Raw genomic sequence first — 9,743 nt, forward strand, 5'->3', positions numbered from 1 at the left:
GCCTATATCTGCGTTTCTCATCCAGGACATCCGTCCCTACCTCTTTCTGGAGGGTACTGACTGTCTGGATGAACTTCTTAATGTCTGGGAAATACTCTGCCACCTCCACTGCTTTGCCAAATGATTCATCTAAAAACTCATTGACCTCCTTTAATGAATATAAATCTGTGCTTTGTGAGACGCTGTCAGCTAGAGACACATTGTCCGATTCATAGTCATCCTCCACGTCCATCTCACTAACCTGACTGCTGTCTAATTCAGCCTGTATCTGTTCAGTCTGCTGAGCAGGACCACACTGCATCCCCTGCTGTACGCTGGCAACAGACACCTTTCCTATTACGACCTGCTTCACCGTCACCTCGGACTCAGTAACATGCACCACGTCACTTTCTTGTGTCCCACTTCTCCACACTGAAAACACTTCATGCTTCCCGAGCTCGCGTACACCATGTAGAACTGTTCCTCATATCGAACCCGGAAAGACACGTCTAGTGTGTGGGTCTCATTTTCCAGAAACATGAAGGCTTGTCTCCTCAGAGACTGGACGTGCTTCAGCTTCAGGTCTTTGCAGCCCAGACCCACCGCGCGGAACCCACTCGCGAACTTCCCGAAGCGCCGCAGCTCTCTCTCCAGAGCTTCATTGGGGATGAACGGAGGGACCCCGGACACGGTGATCAGGGTGGAAGCTACCGCTAACGGGGACACCTGAATGAACTCCTCCTCTACTGTAACCCCGCTTTCAATGAGCTTAGTGACCGAGTCTGGATCCTTAAAGAAGATCACCAGCGCCTTGTTCATCCTGGAAGCGTAGGTGATGTTCCCGTGCCCCACCTGCTCCCACACGGCCAGCAGCACCTGCTCCACTGTGGAGCTGAGCTGAGGCACCAGCCTGACGCCATGTCTCAGGGACATCGGCGGCGTCCCTACGGACGCCATCCCCCCCACAGACACGCACAACACACAGAAAACTACACTACACGTACACAAACACTGCAAAACAATGATCATACAATAAACATACAGAAACCTGAAAAAGTTTGCACGCGCTTTCCTTCACCTCCTCTCTTCACAACTACACCTCCACCAACGAAGAAGAAGAAGAAGAAGAAGAAGAAGGTGGTTGTCGTCTTCTCCCTGCAGGATCTTTGAGTTTGTGATGAGTCACAGCTCGTTGCTGCTGGAGAGGATTTGTGGTTCTAGTTCTAGAGAGAGGTTTTTATTCGCTTCATGAGAATGTACGTGAGTGTGTTTATCTCTAAAAGATACGCTGCTCTATAGATCTGTTAGCCTGGATGCCAGACGAACTTAGCCCCGCCCACAACATTTTTGGTCGCGCAGTTCGGTCTGGAGTCGCTCCATTGGGAAAAAATTATGGGGCGTGTTTCAACTGACCAGGAAGTAAAATTCCTCTTCGCTCAATTGGATAGACCTACAACCAATCAGAGCAACGTAGTATGTGACGTATGCTAAGCAACGCATTGTGAGTTATTTACTAACCCGGGTTCACACCGGACGCTTCAGCGCAGCGCCAAGCCTTAAATAACAGCTGGCTCCCATCCACTCCCATGTTAAAACTTTGTGCCGGTCACACCGGAGGCTGAAGCACCGCGAGGCAGCCTTGGCGCAGCGCGGTGCTTCAGCCTCCGGTGTGACCGGCACAAAGCCGTGCAGCGATCTACTGGATCAACGGGTGATATTATTAGCGCTGCCCGGCGGTTCAGCGTCGCTTCAGTGTCCGGTGTGAACAGCCAAGCGCCGGGGCGATAGGGATTAGCGCGGTGCTCTGGCGTCGCCTCCACGTTCTGTGTTCCTCTTTCAAAATGAATGCGCTGTCGATGTCTTCTAAAACAGACTCAATGGCAGCATCGACACATCTCAGCTCGCCAGCGGCAGGCATGTTTGTTGAAAACGAATTCAACCCGAGGGCACTTTGATGACGTGGTTTACGTTACCGTTGATCATCTGTCAATCATCGTATAAAGCCCGCCCTGACAATCTGATTGGCCCGGTCGGGCCATAATTTTTTCCCAATGGAGCGACTCCAGACCGAACTGCCCGACCAAATCTGTTGTGGGCGGGGCTAAGTTCGTCTGGCATCCAGGCTACAGATCTGTGGTTTACACTCAGATGCACATCATCTCTCATCCAGATGAATGAAACCTGTAGTTATTTAATGTTTTTGCTTCATGTTCATAGACTTTCATTCAAAACTTAGCAAGAAGAAAACAAACCTCTCTGGTGAAGAAGAGCCGACACAGACGAAGATGTGAAGAGAGTTCGTGGTGATCAGAGCTGATGACGTGTCAGGTGATGTGATCATGATCACATGACCTCTGCAGCAGAGGTAACCCGTCACTTCCTGTCTCTGTCGGCTGCTCCACCTCTCACCTGAACCATGAGGAGGATCTGATGTTGTGTTGTTCAGCTGTGAAACACAAACTCTGAAACTGAAGCTGGATGCAAACAGCCACAGGACTGTTCAGTTCTGTATCAAACAGAAAGTGAATTAAAGTAAAGGAAAGTTTTCACAGTTCATCTCTTCACAAGTTGAATTGAAGTTAAGAAAGAGATGGAGGAGAGGAACGTCAGCTCATCGCTCTGAGGCCTCACAGCTCCGGTCACCAGTCGAGCTGGCAGCTGAAATAAAGGATAAATAAATGTGAAGTGAACCGAGCGGAGGGATAATAACCGGTTGAGTTATTTTAGCAATCTGTCTGCAGCAGTTTGGATTTTTTGAAGTCTCCTCCAGATCCTGAAAAGCTGATATATGAGATGTGTCAGAGTTCAGAGAAAAGCCCTCGAGCTGTGATGTAGAGGCTGGAGTCAGAAGAAGAGGAGGAGGCTCCGAGAGGTTTGGAGATAAATGAAAAGATCACGACTGAAAAGTTCAAACCAACAAGAGCCCAGAGTTCTCAGAAGCTCATGATGCAGCGGTGCAGACAAACTGAAGATTCAACATAAACAATTACAACGATTACAACTGAGTGTGTGTGTGTAGTGTGTGTGTGTAGATTGTGTGTGTAAAGTCATGCTGTCCGAGCTGGAGACAGTGGAAGGAGAAATGGAGGCAGACGCTGATATTTTAAGAGAAGTCATCTTTCTCTGTCCGTCACTTTAATCCCTCTCCTCATCCATCTCTCTCTCTCTCTCTCTCTCTCTCTCTCTCTCTCTCTCTCTCTCTCTCTCTCTCTCTCTCTCTCTCTCTCTCTCTCTCTCTCTCTCTCCCTGGCCCTGGCCCTTCCAGCTGCCAACCACTGGATCCGTTATGAAAGACAAACACCATCACCAGCCTCCAGACCAGGAAGTGTTTAGCCTGAGGCTGAAACTGGAGCCGAACAGCAAAGTGAACCATCGCCTGAATCAGTCAAACTTTATTTACAACATGAGAACGTGTGGACTGTGTGAGCAGCAGCTGCAGTTTCACACTGAATAAACAAACTAATAACTTATTGACTTACTATTTGTTTAAAGATTTCAACACTGAATTACATATGAAGACATAGATCAGGTAGAAACTCTTTATGTTCACAACAGTCTCCTGTCAGATTCTCTATAACATTTGTATAAAACCTCTAATATAATACTGTGGCTCTATTGGAAAAGAGTAAAACAGTAAAACTCCTCTTTGATCACAGAGGCTGGTAAGTGTTGATGTGGACCTGCTTTTCTTTGGCCGGATGTGTCGCGGCAGCTCTGTCAAATAAAGTGAGAGAAGAAGAAGAGAAGACGGGAGACGCTGCTACCTGAAGTCACCAGAGCAACAAACAGAGGAGTCGAGTTTCAGAGCTCAGCAGGAAGTGTGTGTCGCTCTATAGGTCGCTGGTATCAACAGGGAAACAGCTCGGAGGTGACGGAGCACAGACTCCGTTCTGAACACGTGTCCTGGTCAACTCTCACTCTATTACAGCCGAGGGACATTTAACAGAACATTATACACAAAAATTAATCTTCTCTATAATATCAAAGGTTTTAAATAACCTGTAAAACATTCAAATACATAAATGATAACAAAGTATATCACAGGCTAAAAATAAACCATTTATTAGGAAAGAGCAGTCATTATTAGTATGAGTACATTTGTAATTATTAGTTGAAAAGGAATTTACTTCTGATTGGTTGTTGCCATTCTGTAGGACAACAAGTAAGAAAACTTTATTTGAATGTTTTTTTAAAAGAGATGAGGAGAGAGATGGGACCAATCATATCTCTGCACTGGCGACACCCAGTGGCCAGATGCATGATGTGCTCGACTCGTCCGACTGTACGTCACCATGTGAACACGATACTACAAGAAAAGTAAATAGTTTAAATTTAGTAGAAGACTGATTAGATCCTGGTGTTTTGACCTCAAGGTCACTGCGACCTTCTGGCCGTGTCTTCTTAAGAACACCTTAGATTTAAATGATTAGAATCGGGGGGGTCGTAGGTCAAAGTTCAAGGTCCCAGTGGCCTCATTACACATGGTTTTTGGCCTCTTGAACATGATATAGGAAGTCTGTCCTTGACCAGCTGTCAATCAAAGAGGAACTGATTTCAGTGGTTGAAAGGTCAAAGGTCACGATGACCTCATATTACTGTGAGAGCATCATGAAAACCTGGAGGGACTGAACCTGCTTGATGGAGGAAAACCATCACAGGGTCTTAACTGGAGTTTTGAGTCAGCAGAAATTCAGACAAACCTGAAACTGTGAGAAGAGGAGAGGACCGGACCAGAACCTCACAGAGAACCAACAGTTTGAGGAGTTTCCTCTGTAATGAAAACGACCTTGGTTGAATGACCTTGACCGTTGGTTTCCTCTGTGTCTGAGAGGACGAGCACAGAAACCACTTCTCTTCTCTGAAGGAGCTTTCTGCTCCATGAGGGGCAGCTGACCCAAACAGAGAAACGTTATATTCAACCTGTGATATGTGGGATTCCTCCTGAGGCTGGATAATGTGAGACGATAGCTTTTAGTGTCAACTTGCACGTGTGTGAGCCAGATACATAGAAACATATTAGAATCTTTCATATCCACCGGGAGTTATGTGCAACCTTCTTCCCCGTGCGAGCTCACCACCTCCCGACATGTTTGGTTTCTATCACTTGAGTCCAACACATGAGCTGTCAGATGCTACGTCCCCCCCCCCCCCCCCCCCCCTGCTCCTCTGTAAGTGTTAGCATGTGCTAACTGACGCTGCAGCGCTCGCATGAGACCGAGGGAACGTCGTCATGGAAAGAACACACAGTGTGTTGCATGTGTTTGAACGTGTGATGCTGCACGGCTGAAGTAAATGAATCAGCCTGAAGATCCCAAAGCAACATGTGGTTTAATCTGGATTTGAACCTAAATGTGATAAATGGTGAATATGGTCCAAATAGCACAAATCTAATTTGTTCCCCTTTTGGTCCCTTTGGTTGACATGTGGTGTTTGCTGTGGTTTACTTGTGATAAGAGGAGTGGACCAGTAACCGAGACTGGGGACGGGGAGACTGGGAGAATAACTGTTTTCTACACTGGCTAAAAAAGAGACAAAAGTCTAGTTGACAAAACCCCTCAGGGACAGTTGAAGTCCTAATGTCCCACTATAGTTATGATTCAGTGCAATATATATCTATATAAATCTATCGTATATATTGAAATATGAGCTGTGCTGTCATCAACTGACAAATCAAAGAAAGTTTAATGTAATTATCTTTTAATAAAATGTTTTCAAATTGAAGTGGAGCAACCCAGTCTCATCAGATGAAGAAGTACTGTAAAAACAAATAACTAAATAAAAAGTGTAAATTAAATTTCCTCTTTTCACATTAACATCCTCATCAAACTTTCTAACTGTTTCAACTTATCACGACAACTAAACAACTTTAACAGCTGCTCCTTTCTCTCCCTCCAAAAATCAGAACATGTGAGTTTTAGTTCCTCCTGTGAAAACACACACACACACACACACACACACACACACACACACACACACACACACACACACACACACACACACACACACACACACACACACACACACACACACACACACACACACACACACACACACACACACACACACACAAACTCATTCAAACGCATGCAAAACATTCTAATGAAGCAAATCCAGGTTTAATCACCTCCCTGATTGCAGAAGATCAGAGTTAATCACGGGGAACAATCGAACACACACACACACACACACGCACGCACACACACACTAACACACACACACACACACACACACACACACACACACACACACACACACACACACACACACACACACACACACACACACACACACACACACACACACACACACACACACCACTCATACGTGTGCTGTACAGGTGTTGGGCAGTTACCCAGAGTTCTCTCACTGCCGTCACTTGGCGTGAAATCTTTAACAAATGTCTGCAATTATCCCAATTATGATTCTCTCTCTCTCTCTCTCTCTCTCTCTCTCTCTCTCTCTGTCTGTCTGTCTGTCTGTCTGTCTGTCTGTCTGTCTGTCTGTCTCTCTCTCTCTCTCTCTCTTCAAACAAGAGAAATAAGAAACAAATGAAAAGACAATAAAGAAGGGAACAAAGACACAACATTTAAAAAAAAAAGACATTACGTTGACTAACATTGATTTCCTAGAGACTCACACTAACCTTAACCTTAGCCACGACACACCTAACCCCCTTAACTTAACCCTAGCCAACCCTTACTTTAACTTTAACCTTAAAACATGTCTCTAGCTGGGACTATGTAAACAGCTTTAGATCCCCACAACATGGGTAATTCCTGGCCCACACACACACACACTCACACCTGAATCAAGACGTGTCGAGGTCACGACCTCCTTCTATTGACCAATCAGCACTAATCCCTATCACGACTGACCAATCAGAGGCAATCACCATCAGCTTTGCCCTTGATTGACAGGAAAAGACCAATTTAACATTAAAACAGATGAAACTCGGACTGAGCCGGAGCGTGGAGGAGTCTCATCCTCAGATCTGCACTCAGGCTGTAATGGAGTCTGTCTCTATCTCTGACTGGTCACTCCCCACAGCCCCAGGGCTTCTACACTTAGTAATGTATTTCCAGGAGGAACATTCTTGTGGAAACTGTGGGAGGCGGTTGGAGTTATCAGGAGAACTTATAGAAAACTCCAGGGCCAAATTACAGAAAGACGGATCTGAACACGTGATGTAACCCCCCCCCCCCCCGAGCACTGTGAGATATCTCCTGCTTTCATCAGCTGCTCCGTTTCCCGGCGCTGCCTCTTGTGATTGATGGGATGTAAAGGAGTCGCTGAGGCAGAGCCAAGAGCAGCAGGTGATCAAATCAAACGCTCCTCGCTTTTATAGTCTCCAGCTCTCCGACGCTCAGACCCTCCAGACACCTCCGAGCTGAACGTCTAACACAATGCATCCTGGGATTTCAGAGATTTTAACTTTTTCTAAATAGAAAATATTATTTTTTATATTTCAACACTTAGGTTGAGAAGCTGCAGCCACCAGTATCCCATGATCCTTTGAGTCAGGCAGATGTTTAATGTGCTGCAGCAAACGTGTGATCTCAGCTGATGTAATTTATCAAATCATAAAGATTGTGTGTGTATGTGTGTGTGTGTGTGTGATTGATTGTTCCTCGTGTGTCATAGACATAGATTTCAGACTAAAACACTTTAACTGGAGACGTCTCATCTGTTTTTAGGTCAGTGTAACTTTCAATGTGAGTTTCCCTTTTAGAAGAATCACTTTCATTCATCACGTCATCTGTTATTTTTCTAGCGTGTGAGTGTGTGAAACTATTTAAGGTCTCAAGTGTGATTAGTGAGTTTCAGTTGTGTGGTCGCGTCTCTCCTGGTGCTCACGGCTGCCTCGTCCTCGGCCAGGGGGCAGTAACTGATTTCCTTTTTAACGGTGGAGACGTGCAGTAAACGTGGCGTGATGCGTTCAAAGACACTTCGTGTGGTCCCTTCATCCACCAGGCCTCGGCCACAGGGTGAGGTGCGTGTGCTCCACTCAGCAGCTCGTCAGGTGATTATTCGCAGCTCAGGAGCTGATTTACAGGGAAGTTTTCAAACTGAGTCTCTGGTTTGATTTACAGCAGCTGCTCCGAGATTCAACAGAAGGGAAATTAAATCCTGTAGATCAGTGGTTTTCAATAGGTGAGGCGCGCCTCCCCTGGGGGGCGCCAAAGAGCCAAAGGGGAGGCGCGACACGAGACACTCGCAAAAACAAAATACACATCTGTATGCAGCTCTAGTGATATCGATAATTGTGCGTGCGTGTATTAGTTTTAAAATGCATCGTTTCCCTGTCCCAAGTCAACAGGAGTCAGCATTAAGGGAGGAGACAGGACCCAGCAAAAAAACGTAGGAAAAATGATCTTGAATGCGTTTCTGGTTGTCTGTGGAGAGCGAGTTCCCCCAGATCTCCAATAGGGCTATGGAAGTCTTAATCCCCTTTACCTCCACGTACTTGTGTGTGTGTGGGTTTTCCACACTGACCGTGATTAAAAACAAATACAGATCAAGGCTGCAGGTGGAGGACGACTTGTGTATATTTCTCTCTGCACTGCAGCCCCGCATCGAACACCTCTGTGCATCAAAAGCGAGGCCTCATTGTTCCCACTGATATGGACGATTCAATTGAAAGTCAATGTTGTGTTGTCTTGAATCCATGAATTGGGTGGGCCATAGGGTTGATGCCGCTCGTAGCGCAAATGATGTGAATTTGACGCATTTTGTTTGTTGTTTAAATTTGAGGTTGTACGTGGCTGAAATCGTTAACAAATTTCATGAAAATATGTGAATCTGTTCGATCTGATAATATGCCGTTGTCGTTCATTGATCAGAGAGTTGTCCATTGTGCAGATTCTTTTCGAGACGATGTGCATCTCCTTCAAATGTGCGCTTAAAGCCCGGTCACACAGCACCGATTTCAGCCGTCGGATGTCGTTGGTTGTAGCTTTGGCGCCGATTACACATGTTAAGCATGTTTTGTTGACTTGTGGATAGGCCTAATTTTAAAAGTAGCCTCAATTAGGCCTGCATGAAGTTGGAAATGATTTGCTGTTGCAAAGAATCGTTTATGAATGCACTTTTAAAAAAGTTGTGGAAATAAAATGTCTTCAACATTACATTTGATTAGTTATTGAAAATCATCATTGCCTGGAACACACAAAAGATGGCATTTACTGAAGAGGCGTGTGTGGGTTAGGTCAGGCGGACGGGATTCATTTTTTTTGAGGGGAGGCTCGGCTGTCCTTACCTACTCTAAGGGGAGGCTCACATTCACCCAATTTGAAAACCCCTGCTGTAGATGAATCACAGGTGTAGAAGTTATTATGGAAACTAATAGAAATGGTGAAGCCCGGATGTTTCAGCTCAATAAACATCCCACAGAGCAAATTCATCAAATTGGACCAAACTACCACTGCAATAAAAAAAAAATAATAACAATAATTCTACTAATAATAATAATAATAAATCATAACTGTTACTGCAACTGAGAATTATTAGACTCATTAAATTGATGACCATTGTTCAGTGTGTGGATTATTTTCCATGTTAATGATTTAGTCTGTCAAATATTTGAAACATATAAAAATAAAAAATTACAATGTCCCGGAGTTCAAGATAAATTCAATTAAAACAGATTTTATCTACGTATAAGACAACGAATCTGGTTTTAATCTTTTGTTTTACTTTATTTAACTCAAGAAATTGGAGCAAAATAAAGTGTGTATGTTCAAAATAGATAAATATTTCCCTCATAA

The 9,743-nt window shown here is 44.8% G+C and overlaps 1 pseudogene; it reads right to left on the reverse strand.

Moving 5' to 3' along the window:
• LOC128457406 (matrilin-4-like) overlaps positions 1-9,743 on the reverse strand; it is a 63,026-nt pseudogene that overhangs the window by 14,719 nt on the left and 38,564 nt on the right.

Source organism: Pleuronectes platessa, chromosome 2, assembly GCF_947347685.1.
Source record: "Pleuronectes platessa chromosome 2, fPlePla1.1, whole genome shotgun sequence".
Classification (NCBI taxonomy): Eukaryota; Metazoa; Chordata; class Actinopteri; order Pleuronectiformes; family Pleuronectidae; genus Pleuronectes; species Pleuronectes platessa.